This window comes from Manis javanica, chromosome 9 (assembly GCF_040802235.1).
Source record: "Manis javanica isolate MJ-LG chromosome 9, MJ_LKY, whole genome shotgun sequence".
Lineage (NCBI taxonomy): Eukaryota > Metazoa > Chordata > Mammalia > Pholidota > Manidae > Manis > Manis javanica.
In genome coordinates this window covers 90,287,739-90,310,191 of record NC_133164.1, presented here as the reverse complement: position 1 = coordinate 90,310,191, position 22,453 = coordinate 90,287,739, and the positions used below count along the sequence as shown (strand labels likewise).

Sequence of the window (22,453 nt, the reverse complement as noted above, 5' to 3'; positions counted from 1 at the left end):
ACCTGTCTTTGGAGAGAGGCTAGAGAATCGGCAGTGGATGTCAGGGCTCCCTCAAGTTTGGCGTTGAGATCTCTAACTGCCTATAGAGAGTGACCCAAGGCTTCTCCCGAAAACTCTGCCCCAATGGCTGAGGTGATCAAAGAGCTACTGACCATGATGGGAAGGAAAGCAGCTCTTTTTGTGCGCGAGGGCAAGGGAGGTTGGAGCTCAAGAAATTCTGCCATGCTGTAAAGTGTTAACTGTGGGATTAGGGTGACGAGAATGCAGGGTGTATCGGAGTTGAGAGGCAGTGAGTTTAAAAGACTATTACACTAAAAGAAGTGTCCCGGTTGCGTAAAATTCTTAGAGCTGGAGGTAGGGGTGTAGATAGAGAGGCAGTGAAGTGCGCTGGAGGGGGGTGGAGTTGGGCCTACACAGTGGTGGATGGTGAGATTATCTGTGTATTCTGGTTCCCATAGGGGTATGTCTGCCAGGGGGCAGAGGGGTTGTCTTTCTGCATGGAAGGAGTAGTTAGAAATATTAAGGGGCACGGCGGCCAGCAGTGGGCGCTGTAGTGATGCGCACAAGAAACAATTGGCTGTGTTAAGGGTGTGGTTGAGAAAGATGGTGGTGTCCTGAATGAGCTGTAATGAAGAGTAGGAGAAATGGGAAGAGGGGTGGGGATAAGAAGATGAAGAGGCGCCGTCAAGAGTTTGGATAATGACTTTTTCGGAATGTCTGCTATCTGATGCAACTTGAGAGATCTGGGAATGAGAGGGAACATACTTTCGAGAGATATGAAGGGTACTGTGGGGGGTCGAGGACTCCCCGTAGTAAACTGAGGCTGTGACTCTGGCAGCCCATCGAGAGTCCCAGGGATCTGGGATTGATAAGGAGAATGAGCTGTTGGGATATTTCATGACATGGTTGGAGGAGTAATACTGTGGGTACTGGAAGTTACCTATGTAGTGAATGGCGCAAGACTAGTAGGGACATCTCCCGTAGGTGTCTGGCCATCACCTGCAATAGGCTTGTTTTTGGTCATAGAGGAAGCAGAGGTAGGGAGAATAAGGGGAGCTGCTAGTGAACACTTCGGTGGAGGGAGGAAAGTGGAGGTATAAAGGCTCAGAGCAGCTTTTCAGAGGGCAGTCTGGTGTGGCAATGAGGGCAGTAACTTTTGTTTGATGCTGTGTGTAAGTCTCTCTGACTTTGAATCGCCATACAAAGGAGGCTGGGGTGGTGGGGAAGACAATAGGAATGAGGAAAAAAAGTGAGAGAGCAGTAAAGGAGGAAAAAGTCATGATTCGGGTATGGATGGCAAAGGGGGTGAATGGGATTTTGGAGGAAAGAGGACAGTAAGGTCAGGAGTCTGAAGGGAGGGAGAGTCTGTAAACTTTTGTAAGTTAAGAGATCTTTTAGGTGATGTGGGGACAGAATGGTAAGGGGCGCCCTGAATGTCAGTTTATGAGCTTCTTCCTGCAAGAGCTGTCTAGCGGCTAATGCTCGTAGGCAGGGGGCTCATCCCCGAACTGTGGGGTCTAATTGCTTGGAGAGATAAGCTACTGGGGGGCAAAGGATGGGCCATAATATTGGCCTAGGACTCTGAGAGCTTGACTGGACCTCTCATGAATGTATAATGAGAAGGGCTTCGACAAATCAGGAAGATGGAGAGCTGGGGCTTCCACAAGGGCTTGACAGAGCTTAATGAAGGAGTGTCGGGGTGAGGAGGATAATGGTTTTTTAGGGGGCTCTTGCTGAGGTTATATAGGGGTCTTGCCAAAAGGGTGCAGGGAGAAGTTAGGGATCTACGTTCTAAAATATCTAGCTAGGCTTAGAAAGGGCCTAGAAAGGAAAGGATTTTTGTCTTGGTTTTGGGAATGGGCAGGTCAGAGAGGAGCCATTTTCTGTCTAAGGTAATGGACTTTCTTTGTTGAGATAGAAGGAATCTGAGGTAAGTGAAAGGAGGGGAAGAGATTTGAGCTTTGACGGGGGATACTCGGTAACTTCTGGAAGCTAGAAAGTAAGTAGGGAGGCAGTGTCAAGTTGAGACTGTTCCCACGAGAGACTGCAGAGTAGAAGATTGTCTATGTCTTATAAGGTGGACTTGGAGTGATCATGATTAAACTGTTTGAGGTCCTGAGCTAGGACCTGTCTAAAAATATGGGGACTATCTCGGAAGCTTTGTGGCAAAACTGACCAAGTGAGTTGTTTAGAATGTCTTGTGTATGGATCCGTCCAGGTGAAGATGAAAAAATCTTGGGAGCAGGGGTCTAGAGGGATAGAAAAATGGGTCCTTGAGATCTAGGACTGAGAAGTGGGATGCTGAGGCTGTATGGATTTGGAACTAAGGGATGGATAGGGACAATGGCTATGTTGATGAGGCGAAGGTCTTGGACAAGGCGGAAAGATCCGTTGGTTTTTTTAACAGCTAATATGGGGGTATTAAATGGGGAGTGAGTGGGTCTGCTTGAATGATGGGTTGGAGGCCTATGAGGGCTAAAGTGGTTAGGGGGTATTGGGCCTGACAGATATACTGAGAGGGGTCACGTAATTTGATAGAGGCAGGGGGACATAGGGCCACGGAGGGGCTTGTAATGTCCCAAACTTTGGGATTTACAGGGTGTATGAGGGCAGAACTGGAGTTCTCATTGGGTAGAGTTGGGTCATCGGCCATGAGGGCCATCAGAAAGGGAGTACTGGGGGCTGTGGGAGTGGATATAGTTATGGAAACGTGGAGGAGGGAAAGCATGTCTCGTCTTAGTAAAGGGATGGGACACTGGGGCATAACCAGGAAGGAGTGGGAGAAAGGTATGGGATTGTCTTGGATTGTGCATAAAAGGGTGGGTGGGGGGTTTAATGGGAAAATCTCTTTACCTCCTACTCTGACTATAGGAGTAATGGCTGGCGTGGTAGGGCCCCGGTATTCTCACAAGACTGAGAAGGTGGCTCCTGTATCTAGGAGGAAGGAGATGGGGTGACCGTCTACTGTTAGAGTAACCCTGGGCTCCTGTTTGGTGATGGAAATGGTCGGGCGAGAAGCCCCCAGGCCCCATCAATCTTCTTCTGCCAGCCCCACTACAGCGGGCTTAGGATGGGGGTTGTTCGTCCAGCCTCCCCTTTGGGTGGTTGGGCAATCAGACCCGCAGTGGCCCTTTTTGTGGCATCTGGGGCATGGGGTGGTAGGAGATCTGGGGGAGGGGCACGCCCTTGACCAATGTCCCTCTTTTCTGCACTTGAAACAAGCTCTTGGGGGGGCTTGTTTGTAGAGGGGCGCCCAGTTTGTGGTTTTATCAGCTGGGCCAACATCTGGAAATTGGCCTGATCAGCCTTTTGTTTACGGCATTCTTTCTCCTCCTCCCGCTTATGGAAGACTTTAAAGGCCACTGTTAGGATCTCAGTCTGTGGGGTAGCGGTGCCCTGTTCTAACTTTTTGAGTTTAGCTTTAATGTCGGGGTAGCCTTGAGCTAGGAAGTATGTCATAAGGACATGTCTTCCTTCAGGTGTTTCTGGGTCCAGGCTGGTATACTGTAATAGGGCTTGAGTGAGTCTGTCTAAGAACTCGGAGGGGATTTCATCTCTCTTTTGAATTATGTCTTGGAGCTTTTGAAAATTGACTACTTTACAAGCTGCCCTTTTTCAGACCTGCTATTAAGCAGGAGGCAAAAATATCTCAAGAGCGGAGACTCATGGCGGTGTTATTATTTCAGTGTGGGTCTTGTTCGGGGACAGCAGTGGGGCCAGGGGGATAAGTGGGGTCAGTCCTGTGGGTTTCAGTAGCCTGCATTTGGGCGAAGTCCTAAACTCGTCTACGCTCTTCAGGGAGGAGAGTATTGGCCAGGAGCATGAAAATGTCATGATGTGTGAGGCTGTAAGACTGGAGGGTCTACTGAAACTCCCTGATGTATGTCATGGGATCAGTGGAAAAGGAACTTAGGCGTTTCTCTAGTTGGGCTAAATCTCTTAAGGAGAAAGGGATGTGAACGCGCACGCTGCCTTCGGATCCTGCTACCTCCCGGAGGGGGGCGATAATTTTGGGAGGCTCTTGGGACTGAGTCTGAGGGGGACTGAAGGGTTCTGGCTCAGTCTGTGGGGGAGTGACGCGGTCTAGCCGTGCCTAGTCGAGCAGGTCCTGAAGTGCAGAAGGGGGGCAAAGAAAATAAAGAAAGAATCGAACCCACATGTCGCCAGCTAGCAGCCCAGCTGCTTACTTCTGCCGCTCTAGTTGGGCTTGAACTCATGACTTTGAATTAAGAGTCCCATGCTCTACTAACTGAGCTGCAGCAGGGCTCTAGTTAATTGCTTATGGAATACGTAAACAGAATGTCCTTTGTTCTCCATTCCTGCCACATCTGCAAGTGGGGGAAGGGCATATTTAGAAGCAGGGGCGGTGTTTCTACACATCTTTAAGGTCTCCCTATTTTCAGAGTGAGGAGTCTTGGCAAGATATGTTTTTGTGGACAGATAACTTCTAAGGACTGCACCGGTTGTTCTCTAGCTTGTGCCTTCCCATGCTGCGTTCAGACATGGGGGAAGGTGCTTTCCCATTCTCCCTACAAACATGTGAGAAGACAAAGGCGGTCCCTAACAGGGGAGAAACAGGTGATGAGGGCAAAGAGGGAGGAGGCTCTTGGGACCTAGTTAAAGGGGGGCTGAAAGGCTCAGGCTTAATCTGCAGGGAATGAAGGTGGAGGAGGTGAGATGGGGGAGGAGATGGTTGGGGAGGAAGGGAGAAGGGCTGTTGTAGGAGAAGAAGGGGAAGGGAGTGAACAGGAGGCTTCTGCGGGGGCGGCGGCTTGCAGGCTAGGAGAACTTGGGAGGGGGCGGGGAGAGGAGGAGGCGGAAAGCTTCCATATAGGGAATCTCCTTCCATTTTTTCAGGCGCTGGCAGTAGTTAAAAAGATCGCGAGTGATGTTAGGATCAAGAGTTCCCCCTGCAGGCCATTGGTTTTTATTGTCTAGGGGGTATGTCGGCCAATCTTGGGAGCAATATTTACGGAGAAGTTTTGGTTTTATATCAGGCATCAGGGAGAGGGTAGCCAGATGCTTAAGCAGGCATTCAAGAGGTGAACCTTCAGGGAGGGATGAGGAGGCTCCCATGGCTAAAGGACAGAGAAGGAGACAAACAGGGGAAGACGAACGGAGATCCTCGGACTGGAAGCAGACCACAAGGAGACAAAGGGCGTCCCCGATGATCCTTGGTGGTCTGCGGAAACTCGTATACGAGTCGGAATTTCTTGGGAAGTGTGGGTCGTCACCCAGACTTCCCTAAGAAGGCAGAGTGCCGGAGTCACGAGGTACCTAGCGCTAAGTGTTTTCGGCGGACGGAGCAGAAGGAGGGGGGGAAAGGGAGCGTTCTCATCCACAAAGGAGTCACCTCGTTTATGGCTGTTGGAGGGGGGTGCCTGAGAGTCGGCCGCAGCCGTGAAGGCCTGAGGCGGGGATTTATGACTGTTGGAGGAGGGGCCTGAGCGTCCGCCGCACCCGTAAAGGCTTGAGGCGGGGATTTATGGCTGTTTGGGGAGGGCCCTGAGGGTCCACCGCAGCCGTGAAGGCCTGAGGCGGGGAGAGTTCCCTCCTCATCCCCGAGCGTCAGGGCCTTGCGGGACGATCACGGTCAATGGCACTGCGATAGCTCGGGGAAGAGTGGCCCACCCCGGGGAAATTTTGCTTAAAAACTTTCAGCACTGATGGAAGGGATGGTGAATGCGTTTATGACTGTCGGAGGAGGGGCCTGAGCGTTCCCCGCAGCCGTAAAGGCTTGAGGCGGGGATTTATGGCTTTTGGAGGAGGGGCCTGAGGGTCCGCCGCAGCCGTGAAGGCCTGAGGCGGGGAGCGTTCCCTCCTCATCCCCGAGCATCAGGGCCTTTCGGGACGATCACGGTCAATGGCACTGCGATAGCTCGGGGAAGAGCGGCCCACTCCGGGGGGAAAACTTACCTAAAGGCCAGAGAGGAGTGGTGAGTGTGATGAGCCAGCGCCGGAAAAAGAGGACGAGGGCAAGCTGCTGCTGGTGTCGGGGGAAGACGGGGCCCAGTTGGGGTGTCCCGTCTCCTGGGTTTCGGCACCAATGAAAGGAAAGGAGCGACACATAGCAGCAATTCACCGGAGAGTTCCGCTTTATTAGGGAAAGGTGCTGGGTTATATAGGAGGGGGCATGATTGATTGAGGTGTCACTTCTACGGGGCTGGTGGCTGTTGGCTAGGTGCTGGGATTGGGAGGGGGGCAAGAGGTGATTGGGCTTCAGGTGGCGCCGGCGGGAACTGAGGACCCCGAAGAGAAGCCGGAAGTTTGCCATCTTACTGGTGGGGACCCTTCAGGAAGTTTGCCATCTTACTGGTGGGGACCCTTCATTTCCCCCTTTCTCCTCTATGGGTTTGTGGACGTTGTTTTCTCTCTGGCTGCTTCCTGCTGAACAGAGGCGGAGAAGGGAGTGAGGGCTTGATGATTGGGAGGAAAGGGTTGATAGGACTCCCCGCAGTAAGGATGAGTAGATGTGGACTTCTTCAGGTTTGGAAATCAATGAAGGTTCCCTGTAACCATAGGTTGAGGACCTGTTGATTCCAATGGTGCCAAGAGGTTATGGGTGTCAGGAGCCAGGCATCTGCGGCCATTGTTTCCAGGAACAGTTTCCAGTGGAGAGAGGGGTGCATCTCAGCGTGTGGTGAGGAGGTCACCTGAGGGTGAGGGATCTTCTGTGGCCAGAAGCTGGTAGTTCCTGAGTAAAAGCTGGTTGAAAGCTTGATTAGAGATTTTTCCGACTTGGGATTTGATGAACTTTATTATACAGGGTAAGAAGAGACAGGCAAGAAGAATGATTATTATGGGGCCTGCAATGGGCCAGAGCTAGGTGAGGAGGGGGTTTGTTAGTATTGAAGAGAATGGGTTGGAATTGGAAGCAGAGTGGAGGCTGGAGGCAAGGTCGGTGAGTTTGGTAATGTCAGTTTCTACAATGCCGGAATAGCAGCACTCTTCCCAGAGGAAGACGCAGGTGCCGCCCTTCTCGGCTGTAAGCAGATCTAGGGCCCGCCGCTTTTGAAGGGTGACTTTAGCTAGCGAAGTGACCTGTCTTTGGAGAGAGGCTAGAGAATCGGCAGTGGATGTCAGGGCTCCCTCAAGTTTGGCGTTGAGATCTCTAACTGCCTATAGAGAGTGACCCAAGGCTTCTCCCGAAAACCCTGCCCCAATGGCTGAGGTGATCAAAGAGCTACTGACCATGATGGGAAGGAAAGCAGCTCTTTTTGTGCGCGAGGGCAAGGGAGGTTGGAGCTCAAGAAATTCTGCCATGCTGTAAAGTGTTAACTGTGGGATTAGGGTGACGAGAATGCAGGGTGTATCGGAGTTGAGAGGCAGTGAGTTGAAAAGACTGCCATTACACTAAAAGAAGTGTCCCGGTTGCGTAAAATTCTTAGAGCTGGAGGTAGGGGTGTAGATAGAGAGGCAGTGAAGTGCGCTGGAGGGGGGTGGAGTTGGGCCTACACAGTGGTGGATGGTGAGATTATCTGCGTATTCTGGTTCCCATAGGGGTATGTCTGCCAGGGGGCAGAGGGGTTGTCTTTCTGCATGGAAGGAGTAGTTGGAAATATTAAGGGGCACGGCGGCCAGCAGTGGGCGCTGTAGTGATGCGCACAAGAAACAATTGGCTGTGTTAAGGGTGTGGTTGAGAAAGATGGTGGTGTCCTGAATGAGCTGTAATGAAGAGTAGGAGAAATGGGAAGAGGGGCGGGGATAAGAAGATGAAGAGGCGCTATCAAGAGTTTGGATAATGACTTTTTCAGAATGTCTGCTATCTGATGCAACTTGAGAGATCTGGGAATGAGAGGGAACATACTTTCGAGAGATATGAAGGGTACTGTGGGGGGTCGAGGACTCCCCGTAGTAAACTGAGGCTGTGACTCTGGCAGCCCATCGAGAGTCCCAGGGATCTGGGATTGATAAGGAGAATGAGCTGTTGGGATATTTCATGACATGGTTGGAGGAGTAATACTGTGGGTACTGGAAGTTACCTATGTAGTGAATGGCGCAAGACTAGTAGGGACATCTCCCGTAGGTGTCTGGCCATCGCCTGCAATAGGCTTGTTTTTGGTCATAGAGGAAGCAGAGGTAGGGAGAATAAGGGGAGCTGCTAGTGAACACTTCGGTGGAGGGAGGAAAGTGGAGGTACAAAGGCTCAGAGCAGCTTTTCAGAGGGCAGTCTGGTGTGGCAATGAGGGCAGTAACTTTTGTTTGATGCTGTGTGTAAGTCTGCTTGACTTTGAATCGCCATACAAAGGAGGGTGGGGCGGCAGGGAAGACAATAGGAATGAGGAAAAAAGCAAGAGAGCAGTAAAGGAGGAAAAAGTCATGATTCGGGTATGGATGTCAAAGGGGGTGAATGGGATTTTGGAGGAAAGAGGACAGTAAGGTGAGGAGTTTGGAGGGAGGGAGAGTCTGTAAACTTTTGTAGGTTAAGAGATCTTTTAGGTGATGTGGGGACAGAATGGTAAGGGGCGCCCTGAATGTCAGTTTATGAACTGCGTTCTGCAAGAGCTGTCTAGCGGCTAATGCTCGTAGGCAGGGGGCCCAACTCCGAACTGTGGGGTCTAATTGCTTGGAGAGATAAGCTACTGGGGCAAAGGATGGGCCATAATATTGGCCTAGGACTCTTAGAGCTTGACTGGACCTCTCATGAATGTATAATGAGAAGGGCTTCGACAGATCAGGAAGATGGAGAGCTGGGGCTTCTACAAGGGCTTGACGGAGCTTAATGAAGGAGTGTCGGGGTGAGGAGGATAATGGTTTTTTAGGGGGGCTTTTGCTGAGGTCGTATAGGGGTCTTGCCAACAGGGAGCAGGGAGAAGTTAGGGATCTACGTTCTAAAATATCTAGCCAGGTTTAGAAAGGAAAGGATTTCTGTCTTGGTTTTGGGAATAGGCAGGTCAGAGAGGAGCTATTTTCTGTCTAAGGTAATGGACTTTCTTTGTTGAGATAGAAGGAATCTGAGGAAGTGGCAGAAGGGGAAGAGATTTGAGCTTTGACGGGGGATACTCGGTAACTTCTGGAAGCTAGAAGGTTAAGTAGGGAGGCAGTGTCAAGTTGAGACTGTTCCCACGAGAGACTGCAGAGTAGAAGATTGTCTATGTATTATAAGGTGGACTTGGAGTGATCATGATGAAACTGTTTGAGGTCCTGAGCTAGGACCTGTCTAAAAATATGGGGACTATCTCGGAAGCTTTGTGGCAAACTGTCCAAGTGAGTTGTTTAGAATGTCTTGTGTATGGGTCCGTCCAGGTGAATATGAAAAATTCTTGGGAGCAGGGGTCTAGAGGGATAGAAAAATGGGTCCTTGAGATCTAGGACTGCAAAGTGGGATGCTGAGGCAGGGATCTGCGATAAAAGGCTGTATGGATTTGGTACTAAGGGATGGATAGGGACAACGGCTATGTTGATGAGGCGAAGGTCTTGGACAAGGTGGAAAGATCCGTTGGTTTTTTTAACAGCTAATATGGGGGTATTAAATGGGGAGTGAGTGGGTCTGCTTGAATGATGCGTTGGAGGCCTATGAGGGCTGAAGTGGTTAGGGGGTATTGGGCCTGACAGATACACTGAGAGGGGTCACATTATTTGATAGAGGCAGGGGGACATAGGGCCACAGACGGGCTTGTAATGTCCCAAACTTTTGGATTTACAGGGTGTATGAGGGCAGAACCGGAGCTTTCATTGGGTAGAGGGGGGTCATCAGCTATGAGGGCCATCAGAAAGGGAGTACTGGGGGCTGTGGGAGTGGATATAGTTATGGAAACGTGGAGGAGGGAAAGGATGTCTCGTCCTAGTAAAGGGATGGGACACTGGGGTATAACCAGGAAGGAGTGGGAGAAAGGTATGGGATTGTCTAGGATTGTGCATAAAAAAGGGGGGGGTTTAATGGGAAAATCTGTTTACCTCCTACCCCGACTATAGGAGTAATGGCTGGCAATGGTAGGGCCCCGGTATTCTCACAAGACTGAGAAGGTGGCTCCTGTATCTAGGAGGAAGGAGATGGGGCGACCGTCTACTGTTAAAGTAACCCTGGGCTCCTGTTTGGTGATGGAAATGGTCGGGTGAGAAGCCCCTGGGCCCCGTCAATCTTCTTCTGCCAGCCCCACTACAGCGGGCTTAGGATGGGGGTTGTTCGTCCAGCCTCCCCTTCGGGTGGTTGGGCAATCAGACCCCCAGTGGCCCTTTTTGTGGCATCTGGGGCATGGGGTTGTAGGAGATCTGGGGGAGGAGCACGCCCTTGACCAATGTCCCTCTTTTCCGCACTTGAAACAAGCTCCTGGGGGGGGCTTGTCTGTAGAGGGGCGCCCAGGTTGTGGTTTTATCAGCTGGGCCAACATCTGGAAATTGGCCTGATCAGCCTTTTGTTTACCGCATTCTTTCTCCTCCTTCTGGTTATGGAAGACTTTAAAGGCTACTGTTAGGATCTTGGTCGTGGGGTAGCGGGGCCCTGTTCTAACTTTTTGAGTTTAGCTTTAATGTCGGGTAGCTTTGAGCTAGGAAGTATCTCATAAGGACATGTTTTCCTTTAGGTGTTTCTGGGTCTAGGCTGGTATACTGTAATAGGGCTTGAGTGAGTCTAAGAACTCGGAGGGGGTTTAATCTCTCTTTTGAATTATGTCTTGGAGATTTTGAAAATTGACTACTTTACAAGCTGCCCTTTTTCAGACCTGCTATTAAGCAGGAGGCAAAAATATCTCGAGAGTGGAGACCCATGGCGGTGTTATAATCTCAGTGTGGGTCTTGTTCAGGGACAGCAGTGGGGCCAGGGGGATAGGTGGGGTCAGTCTTGTGGGTTTCAGTAGCGTGCATTTGGGCGAAGTCCCAAACTCGTCTACGCTCTTCAGGGAGGAGAGTATTGGCCAGGAGCATGAAAATGTCATGATGTGTGAGGCTGTAAGACTAGAGGGTCTATTGAAACTCCCTGATGTATGTCGTGGGATCAGTGGAAAAGGAACTTAGGCGTTTCTCTAGTTGGGCTAAATCTCCTAAGGAGAAAGGGACGTGAACGCGCATGATGCCTTCGGATCTTGCTACTTCCCAGAGGGGGCGATAATTTTGGGAGGCCCTCGGGACCGAGTCTGAGGGGGACTGAAGGGTTCTGGCTCAGTCTGTGGGGGAGTGACGTGGTCTAGCTATACCTAGTCGAGCATGTCCTGAAGTGCAGAAGGGGGGGCAAAGAAAAGAAAGATAGAATCGGACCCACATGTCGCCAGCTAGCAGCCCAGCTGCTTACTTCTGCCGCTCTAGTTGGATGTGGCCAGCTAGCAGCCTAGCTGCTTACTTCTGCCGCTCTAGTTGGGCTTGAACTCATGACTTTGAATTAAGAGTCCCATGCTCTACTAACTGAGCTGCAGCAGGGCTCTAGTTAATTGCTTATGGAATACGTAAACAGAATGTTCTTTGTTCTCCATTCCTGCCACATCTGCAAGTGGGGGAAGGGCATATTTAGAAGCAGGGGCGGTGTTTCTACACATCTTCAAGGTCTCCCTATTTTCAGAGTGAGGAGTCTTGGCAAGATATGTTTTTGTGGACAGATAACTTCTAAGGACTGCACCGGTTGTTCTCTAGCTTGTGCCTTCCCATGCTGCGTTCAGACATGGGGGAAGGTGCTTTCCCATTCTCCCTACAAACATGTGAGAAGACAAAGGCGGTCCCTAACAGGGGAGAAACAGGTGATGAGGGCAAAGAGGGAGGAGGCTCTTGGGACCTAGTTAAAGGGGGGCTGAAAGGCTCAGGCTTAATCTGCAGGGAATGAAGGTGGAGGAGGTGAGATGGGGGAGGAGATGGTTGGGGAGGAAGGGAGAAGGGCTGTTGTAGGAGAAGAAGGGGAAGGGAGTGAACAGGAGGCTTCTGCGGGGGCGGCGGCTTGCAGGCTAGGAGAACTTGGGAGGGGGCGGGGAGAGGAGGAGGCAGAAAGCTTCCATATAGGGAATCTCCTTCCATTTTTTCAGGCGCTGGCAGTAGTTAAAAAGATCGCGAGTGATGTTAGGATCAAGAGTTCCCCCTGCAGGCCATTGGTTTTTATTGTCTAGGGGGTATGTCGGCCAATCTTGGGAGCAGTATTTACGGAGAAGTTTTGGTTTTATATCAGGCATCAGGGAGAGGGTAGCCAGATGCTTAAGCAGGCATTCAAGAGGTGAACTTTCAGGGAGGGATGAGGAGGCTCCCATGGCTAAAGGACAGAGAAGGAGACAAACAGGGGAAGACGAACGGAGATCCTCGGACTGGAAGCAGACCACAAGGAGACAAAGGGCATCCCCGATGATCCTTGGTGGTCTGCGGAAACTCGTATACGAGTCGGAATTTCTTAGGAAGTGTGGGTCGTCACCCAGACTTCCCTAAGAAGGCAGAGTGCCGGAGTCACGAGGTACCTAGCGCTAGGCGTTTTCGGCGGACGGAGCAGAAGGAGGATGGGGGGAAAGGGAGCGTTCTCATCCACAAAGGAGTCACCTCGTTTATGGCTGTTGGAGGGGGGTGCCTGAGAGTAGGCCGCAGCCGTGAAGGCCTGAGGCGGGGATTTATGACTGTTGGAGGAGGGGCCTGAGCGTCCGCCACACCCGTAAAGGCTTGAGGCGGGGATTTATGGCTGTTTGGGGAGGGCCCTGAGGGTCCACCGCAGCCGTGAAGGCCTGAGGCGGGGAGAGTTCCCTCCTCATCCCCGAGCGTCAGGGCCTTGCGGGATGATCACGGTCAATGGCACTGCGATAGCTCGGGGAAGAGTGGCCCACCCCGGGGAAATTTTGCTTAAAAACTTTCAGCACTGATGGAAGGGATGGTGAATGCGTTTATGACTGTTGGAGGAGGGGCCTGAGCGTTCCCCGCAGCCGTAAAGGCTTGAGGCGGGGATTTATGGCTTTTGGAGGAGGGGCCTGAGGGTCCGCCGCAGCCGTGAAGGCCTGAGGCGGGGAGCGTTCCCTCCTCATCCCCGAGCGTCAGGGCCTTTCGGGACGATCACGGTCAATGGCACTGCGATAGCTCGGGGAAGAGCGGCCCACTCGGGGGGGAAAACTTACCTAAAGGCCAGAGAGGAGTGGTGAGTGTGATGAGCCAGCGCCGGAAAAAGAGGACGAGGGCAAGCTGCTGCTGGTGTCGGGGGAAGACGGGGCCCAGTTGGGGTGTCCCGTCTCCCGGGTTTCGGCACCAATGAAAGGAAAGGAGCGACACATAGCAGCAATTCACCGGAGAGTTCCGCTTTATTAGGGAAAGGTGCTGGGTTATATAGGAAGGGGCATGAATTAATTGAGGTGTCACTTCTACGGGGCTGGTGGCTGTTGGCTAGGTGCTGGGATTGGGAGGGGGGCATGAGGTGATTGGGCTTCAGGTGGCGCTGGCGGGAACTGAGGACCCCGAAGAGAAGCCGGAAGTTTGCCATCTTACTTTTGGGGACCCTTCACAGAGCACTGGGCCGAGCACTCCATATAGTGCAATAATAGCTTATTGCCTGAAAGTGTAGAAGTGGTAGCCTAGCAACAGGGCCAGTTACATCATCAGGTGGTTTAAGTTCAGTAAGGATCCTGGCCATAAGAATCCCAACTTACCCACTTTAGCATAATAAAAACATGGGCTATCTTTCCTTTATGTGGGGAATATTAACTGATCTCACTAAAGAATGACTCTAGAGATTAAAGTTTAACATGGAGTTTTGGTAGGGGGTTTCCTTGCATGTTGTTCCACCACTCTAACTGTAATTGTCTTGCCTTGCTTTTTCCTGAGGCCCTCATCCTACTCTTACTACACTTATGGTCCCTGTCTCACTGGTATGGAGCCATTCCCTACACTTGCGTTGTTCTGGAGTGATGCTCTATCTTGGCTAGATCTTTAAGATGGCAATAGTGGCCACCGTTCAGGAAAGAGCCCACATAGTGGGGATCAGAAGGATGGTTTCAAAGTGGTTGTCAATCCCTGCCCTCAAGAGGATACATTAGAGAGGAAAACCTCACTGTGGTTTCCATTTACTCTCAGAAAGAATTAGAAATAACCAATCCCACGCAAAGGATTTTGTAACATTTTGCAACGTTTTCAACTTACCCAACTATTTGCTATTATCTTATTCGTTTTCCAATATTAATTAGATAAAAAACACTTAAAGCAAAGCAAACCAAATGCCTTTGAGACAGGGACCATGGATGTAGTTAGAGTAGGGTAAAGGCCTCTGGAGGGGGCAGGGCGGGATATTTGCAGTCAGAGCAATGTAACTACATGCAAGGAACTCCCCCCTGCTAAAACTCTGCTTAACATTGAGCTCTAAAATCATTCTTCAGTGAAATCAGTTAATGTTCCCCAGATAAAGAAGAGTAGAACACGTTTTATTATGCTAAACTTTTGTAACCATGTGGAAGATTCACTTTAGCATACTAAAAGGCCCAGGCCTATGTGCTGTCTTTCCTCCTTCATATCTGATGAGGTGTTTTGCAAACTGAGCAACTAACTTAGCATGCAGACCCAGCTGTAAGCAGCATAGTAAAGGGCAGGAAGAATTCCATCTTGAAGATAAGATTGCATTTTAACACCCAGGAAGTTCAAGAGGCAGGATTCTTTAGCAAGTAGACAAAACCTCAACCCACCTTGGGGGCTGGGCAGGCAGCCTTTTGATATGCTCCCAGACCAAAGCGCCTGTGTTCCAGAGAGAAATCAAGACAGGAAATTCCTTACAGTTAAGTTAATTTTTAATATTCAGGGACCACTTAACAAGTTCCCACCCCTAAGTTTTTTCATATTCTCTAAAAAATCCTCAACTGCCTATAAAACCCCCTAGACAATGCACCAACGATGGACTCTCTTGTCCCCTCCTGGCGTGAGCCGGGAGCTCTGTCCCTTCACTTTATCTCTAAATAAAAGCCTGTACCTTGCTCTCCTACCTTGACTGTTTGTGAAGCTCATTCTTAGGCTCTGCAAACAAGAACCCCGGCATCATTTTTGGGGGCTCGTCCGGGATAACTTTGGAGGTGAGTATCGGCATCCAAGCCTGCCTTCTCTTTCCCTGTCCTTATAGAAGGAAGCCATCTGTGGCACACAAAATCAGGCGCTTGTCAGCCATTTAAATGGGACTAGCCCAGCTGCAGATCTCAAAGTCTCAAGCGACAGGTTCCCCTGCATTTCCCTCAGTGGATCCCCCGTCTCCCTTGGGAGCCAGAAATGTCAGCTGAGTGGAGGCCAGGATTCCCTTTCAGAGGCATCTCCTAGGATGCGAGGGACTGAGGAAGGTTGTGGGCACCTGTGAGAGTCTAGGCCGAGGTTACACTTCAGCGGCTTCTCAAAGGCCCATGTGTCTGGAATCAGACCCCGACAGCCCAAGTGGGTATCCGTGAGGAGCATCTCTCTTTCTGTCTCTGACTTCCAGCCTACTTCTTCAGGCCACCCTGGCCTCAATGAGGCAGAGGGCATCCCTAACTACCTTCTAACTTCATCAATCTCACGGAATCCGATGCTCACCACCACAAGGTAGGAGATCCATGCTCTGCTCTTATTCCTGACTAAATGCTGCACTTTTTGTCTCATAAAAATGTGTCTGGGCACCCGTTAGCCACCTATAAGATGATTAGCGTCGGCTACCAGTCTTAAGTCTCAGGTGAAAGGTTTCCCAGTGTCTGCCGCTCCTTGATCACCCGGCTCCAGACAGACGGGAATGTCAGGGAGTGGCTAAGCTGATTTCCTACTTTCCTATCCTAATCTGTGGACTCCAAGGGCAGACCAGACTAGTAGACAGTGGTCCTTAGATCTCGGCTCCGGCTGATTGATCCGACAGCGCTGAGTGAACCTCCAGCTAGGCTGTTGCCTATGCAAGAGTCACAGATGACACCTGACCTCTTGTCTCATAGATCAGATTTCTTACAGTGGGTGGCTCACGGGATAATTTCCAGGCAGTGGCAGAAACTGGTGTTTGAGAGTATAGGTCCCCCCACCCCCATAAATGTCTGTGGCAGCCCCTGAATTTTATTTCTGGCTTTAGCAAAAAGTTCCCTTGCTCTCCATTCAAAGCAGTCCTCCTAGGCCTGTGCCACTTTCTCCTGTGTCATGCAAATGAAGTCTAAAGTAATCAAGCTGAAACCTGAAACCAACATGTAAATGCCTCTATTCTGTTGATCTCCTTTCCTTAGAGGCAGTCATCTTGGGGCTAGGCATTTCCTTTTCTGCAGCCCTGGGAAAGCAAAGCAGGCTTGTGACTTAGGTCAGGGCTCTGGCAGCAAGAAGTCACAGTCCCTGCACTTACAATACAGGCAGGGGGCTCTCAAGGAAAGCTCATGCAGAGAAAACTAGGGAAACTCCCAAAAAGTGTAAGTAGGAGCACACTGGTAAGGTCCCACTAAATCCAGAGCTCCGAGGTGAGTCTTGCTTAGTGGGAAGGCAAGAGGGGAATCAAGGCAAGGCACAGGCCACGCTGGTAAGGAGTGGTTAAGTCCGGTAGGCCTGGCAGAGGGGGTGATTGACCACTATCACCTAAGTTCCAAGGCGAGGGGATGCCCTCACACAGAGAGGCTGACCAGGTGCTAAATACCCATCTTTCTCTCTCTCTCTCTTTCAGATGGGAGCATCCTCTTCAAGGTTAAAGCCAGACATGCCTCTGGCATGCATTCTAAAGAACTGGGAGCAATTTTGATCCCCAGACCCTGAAAAAAGTGATTTATCTTCTGCACCCAAGCCTGGCCTCCATACAAATTCTCTGATTGGAGCGGCTTGGCCCCTGAGAGAAATATATAATAAAGTTATACAGCTAAATTTATTTTAATGCAAGGAAGGAAAATAGTCAACAGTCCCATAGACTATAATGTGGAACTAGTTTTCTACTTATTGAGTTCATTATCTTCAAAAATTGAGAGGTTTTTGAACTAGACTCCCTGAAACAGAAGAAATGTATCTTTTGCAATACAGCCTGGCTTTAAATGACTAGAGCTAGAATTGTACTTGCATTTCATTTCCAGCTCCCTGGAGACACACAGTCCCTATCAGTTCAGAGTCTTCATCAGCCCTGTTAGTCTGAGGCCATCTAAACCTTAACCCAGTTATATAAACTGCTCGCCCGTAGAGTGTATTCTTGAAAACTGAAATACTTTTAGTCAAATAAGCTAAAAGGAAAGGCATTGGATATCAGTAACTCAAGTCTCTGTGTCAGTTTATCTGTCTGTGTATATATTCTTTTTATGAAGAGTGTTGCTAACTGTAGTCATTATGTCTCAGTCTGCATGTTTGTGTGTCTAAGCGTGTAGATGAAAGATTTTTCTACCTCTGGATGGTATTAATTGATTTAAAGACAAGCACTTGTGAAAAATGGGCATTCTAAAATTTCCAGAAAATTCTAATAGAAAATATTAAGCATTAATGCTTATTTAAGTTGAACTGAAAAGGACATGTCCTTATGGTTATCAGCTGTCTAAGTTTACCTAAAGTTATTTAAGTTGATGTTATCTGCTAAATCTTTCAAGAATAAAATGCTTAGAGGCTTGAGTTTGTCTAATATTCAGTAAAGGTTTTGTAAGTAATCTAGCATAGTTGTTAAGAATGAGTAAACTAAATGTAGCAAGTGAACTTCTTAATAATAATTGTGTGTTACAGTGTGTATACCTACCTACAGCCTGAGAATCTTTGTGGTAACCTAAAACCTTAAAGTTTTGCTAAGTTAAGAAGATATACTTTGTATTTAGTGAGAGATTGCGCTGTAAAGCTCATAGTTACAGAAATTATAAAATGTTCATAAATTTGTTAATCTAAAGAATGCTAGTGTAACAGTTTACAATAGCCTGCTTCTCAGTGTTTACTAAACATTAAAGTACCTAATAGTTTTAAGTTCTAATAGTTAACTGATATTTTCCAGAAGGCCCCTGGAACATGTCAGAGGAATTTTTTCTCATTGGAGAAAGTATTTGGCTAATTTGGCTTATTTATCTGATATATAATTACCTGCTTAATTACCTGGAAAGCACTATGAAAAAGAATGATGCTAAACTTTGTTACTGAATGTTTTGTTACAGAAATATCAGAATTTCCTTATGTCAACTGTCTTAGAGTAAGCTCTCATCAGATCTTTAACCATTGTCATTTGTAAGTCTTTTGTCATTTATAGCCACTGTTCCATTAATCCTAAGCTAGTAAAGAACTACATTTTGGCAGAACAGGTATTGGTTACATAAGATTAAGTAAACCAAGGAAGATGACTTTGTGGCTTTTTCTTTCAAATGTTGCTGATAAAGTGTTTAAAGCTTTTTCTCTTAAGCTGACTGACAACAGTTTCATAAATGACAATACCTTTATAAGCAGAATTGAAAGACTTATCTTTCTCTCTACCTGATCCCTCAAGAATTTAAAAGCTTTCAGTATTTTTATATTTCATGGCAGTATTTACATAAGTTCAATAAGAACCTGCTTTCCTTGTAAGAGGACCAATTAAAAACACTGGTTTTACTACCAAGGCTTGGACTGGAATGTCATACCTGAGAGACATGTGTGTAAGCTCAGATATGAACAGCTTTAAGGAACTAAGGTTGACTTTATAGAGCCAACAAAGCCCGTTGGAAGAACTGGCCTGGTACCTTGCTTACAGAGTTCCCAGCAGCCTTACCAGGTGAGTAAGGAAGGTCACTTCCTGGCAGGTGCAGGAACCTCAGGATGTCTTGACCTCTAGAAGAGAGGAATTCACCCAAATCTACAAGTACCCCAGGCAAAACCTGAGGGCAAGTCTTACTTGGCTTTCTGGCCTGGAGAAGCCTTTAAAAGTTCAATCTGAAGGTCTTTACAAAAAGTTCCAGCAAAGCACATTTAAAAGAGCCTATGTAATCAATTGCTCTTCTTGCTGCACTTATGCAAATAATACAGCCAAGTGTTAACTATTTTCTTAATCTGGTTACTTCTAATAAAAATGAGGGTGATTTTAGAGAAAAGTATTGTTTCAATAATGCAGCCTTGTCCATACTAAATCCTAGTACTAGTCATTGAGACATAAACTATATCCAGAATTCTAGCTTCTTCAAAATATTTAACTATGATTTCCCAGAGGTTTTAGTTTTCTCCTACCATTTCAATTAAAGTTTTACTATTTCTAGTTCTCATATTCAACTATGCATTCTTAATCTCATCAAGTTTGTCCTTCCAGAATGGAAAATCCAACTCCAGATATTGCTGCTTAACTTAATAACATGATTTGTTCTATCTTGCCTAGAAGCCATGAAACTGCAAATAATAATAGAAATAGAACCTAGAATAGAAGTGTCCATCTTCTGAAGCCCTCTCAACTGTCCACTGATGGAGACCTAGCTGCACCCCTTACTGTGCCTCCTCTCACCATGAAGCAGCTAGAGTGGTCATTGCCCCCTTTCCCTAGCAGCAGCTAGCGTCTCTGTCTGTAGAGGGGGGAATGAGACAGGGACCATGGATGCAGTCAGAGTAGGGTGAGGGACTCTGGAGGGGGCAGGACAGGATATTTGCAGTCAGAGCAATGTAACTACATGCCAGGAAAGACCCCCCTGCTAAAGCTCTGTTTAACATTGAGCTCTAAAATCATTCTTCAGTGAAATCAGTTAATGTTCCCCAGATAAAGAAGAGTAGAACACGTTTTATTATGCTAAACTTTTGTAACCATGTGGAAGATTCACTTTAGCATACTAAAGGCCCAGGCCTATGTGCTGTCTTAGCTCCTTCAGATCTGACGAGGTGATTTTGCAAACTGAGCAACTAACTTAGCATGCAGACCCAGCTATAAACAGCATAGTAAAGGGCAGGAAGAATTCCATCTTGAAGATAAGATTGCATTTTAACACCCAGGAAGTTCAAGAGGCAGGATTCTTTAGCAAGTAGACAATACCTCAACCCACCTTGGGGGCTGGGCAGGCAGCCTTTTGATATTGTCGCGACCCTTCAGGGACCGAAGCAACACGCCCAAGGTCTTGATTCTTCTCTAGGCTTTATTCTCTCACGGTGGTTACAGCAGTTGTCGGGCAGCTCTTCTCCCTCCCGGCGGGCTCCCTTATATTCAGTCACCCAACCAATCCGGGACAGTATCATGCGTGACCTTTAAGCGGATAGGTGTCACGCGCCACTCTAAGCGGGCAGCACGAGCTGTGCACGGGTACGGAAGTATGCTGGGCCAATCCCCAACAGGGAAGAGGGCGTTGTCCAGCTAGAGTGGGGCTCAGCCTCGGCCGTAGGCTGGGCCCCCACATCTCCCCCTTTATTGTTTTATAACCAAAGGGCTGTCGGGATCATGCCTGTCTTAGGTTGTCCAGAGTCTGTGGCATTCTTACCCGTCCTCAGGCAACAGACAGCTTAGGTCTGCGCCCTGTCTTAGGTTGATATGCGCAGCTCCCGATCTTACCCGTCCTTGACTACTGATCCAGCATATTAAGCCATACTCTAGGGGAGATGCCTTCCTCTAGCGCTGCCATGGCCTGCAACAGGACCTTCCGTTCTCCCCGTTGCTGTTTTTGTAACAGACTTTCCTCCCAAGCAGGAGAGGCCCACAATTAGCAATACCAGTAATACACCCTCATATACGCAGCCCACAGACAAAACCTCCCCCAAGAGGTCCAATTGTTCTTGAAGAAGGTTCATGCGTTGGTTGACCAAGGCCATCCCATTCTTAAAATGGCCATTGATGATGTTCTGCGCTGTCATTGCCGAGGCAGTGGCCTGGGACAGACCATTCAGCGTCTCTGCCGTAGGAATGGTGATAGTCAGCGTGGTGGTGGCTGCAGCTGCAGCTCGGCTCCGCCGTCGCCTGCTGTAGGATCCACGGCAGGAGCAGAAGCAGTGCGATCATCTTGTACCTCTGCTCCAGGGTTTTCCACTCTGCGTATCAGACGTTCAGGCACCCAAACGGGGTTCTGCTGGTCCTGTGGAAAAACACAAACCGAGCCTCGGGTCCAGATTATCACTGGGTCCGGGCCTTTCCATGTTCCTTCCAACACATCCTTCCACAAAACTTTAGGCATGTGTTTTGGATTGGATTGTTGGCCGTGCCACTCTGCTGCACTGCGGCCATTTTTGTCCAGTGTTCTAAAATCTTCTCCTATTACCCCTTTTTGTTTATATAAGGCATTCTTGAGGGTGAGGTGGGTGCGTTCCACCATACCCTGACCCTGAGGGTTGTCTCTAGCTCCCTGCTGCTCTCATGACACAAAAGGATGTCATCCATATAATGATAGATGATTATCAGGGGAAACTGTTTCCTGACAGTTTGTAAGGCCTTCTTTACATACACATGGTGGGGCTATTAGCCATGCCCTGTGGCAATAAACCTTTGACAGTCTCTGGGGTGAAGCAGGATGGAGAAGAAACTGTCTTTGATACTTTTTCCTAATTACAAAAATAGGTGTGTTCCATGGCGAGGTAGAGGGCTGGAGGTGACCAGCTGCTATCTGTTCTTGTACTAAAGTGTGGGCTGCTTCCTTCTTTTCTTTGGTGAGGGGCTACTGAGGTACCCACACAGGCCTTTTTAGGCTGTTTTCCCTTAGTGGCCCCGAAGAAAAACCCAATCCTGGTCCTCCGTCCCCATCCTCTCTCTAAAGGGGGAAGTATCCTAGTTATGATTTAGATGGACGTCGCTAATTCCGCGAACCTTTTGATTTCATCGCCACTCTGCGAACCTTTTGATTTCGTCGCCACTCTGCGAACCTTTTGATTTCGTCGCTGCTCTGCGAACCTTCACTGGCACCTCCTCATTCCATATATTATAATAAACAATGTCACAAACACTAACAGGACACACACACTACACATAATATCACAAACACTAACAGGACACACACACTACACATAAACACCCACCGCAACTGCCTGCTGTCTGCCCTGCCACGTATACTTTCAGTTTACTCACCGATCCACTCACCCTCCTCGGTTCCCTCTCCCGGTCTGGCCAGCCGACCGAACGGCGTCCAGCGATGTTCATCAGCAGGCACCAGGGTCAGCGGATCAGGTCGCGACGAGGTTTAGCGATTCCCAGGTTTCGGCACCACTTGTCGCGACCCTTCAGGGACCGAAGCAACACGCCCAAGGTCTTGATTCTTCTCTAGGCTTTATTGTCTAATCTCTCGTGGCGGTTACAGCAGTTGTCGGGCAGCTCTTCTCCCTCCCGGCGGGCTCCCTTATATTCAGTCACCCAACCAATCCGGGACAGTATCATGCGTGACTTTTAAGTGGATAAGTGTCACGCGCCACTCTAAGCAGGCAGCACGAGCTGTGCACGGGTATGGAAGTATGCTGGGCCAATCCCCAACAGGGAAGAGGGCGTTGTCCAGCTAGAGTGGGGCTCAGCCTCGGCCGTAGGCTGGGCCCCCACAGATATGCTCCCAGACCAAAGTGCCAGTGTCCCAGAGAGAAATCAAGGCAGGAAATTCCTTACAGTTAAGTTAATTTTTAATATTCAGGGACCACTTAACAAGTCCCCACCCCTAAGTTTTCTCATATTTTCTAAAAAATCCTCAACTGCCTATAAAACCTCCTAGACAACGCACCAACGACGGACTCTCTTGTC

At 48.9% G+C, this 22,453-nt stretch overlaps 1 protein-coding gene and 1 long non-coding RNA gene across 3 annotated transcripts in view; one reads left to right on the top strand and one right to left on the bottom strand.

Annotated features, from left to right (window-relative positions):
* Positions 1-22,453, top strand: part of ZNF24 (zinc finger protein 24) — a 49,063-nt gene that overhangs the window by 7,984 nt on the left and 18,626 nt on the right. The window lies entirely within an intron of this gene.
* LOC140843432 (uncharacterized) lies at positions 6,078-21,802 on the bottom strand. 2 transcript variants are annotated; one of them, XR_012121190.1, is made up of 2 exons: positions 19,797-21,802; positions 6,078-6,753 (listed from the first exon to the last, which is right to left on the bottom strand). It is a non-coding gene; the product is annotated as an uncharacterized lncRNA (long non-coding RNA). The 2 variants fall into 2 exon arrangements; XR_012121191.1 differs by having other exon boundaries at positions 6,078-6,705.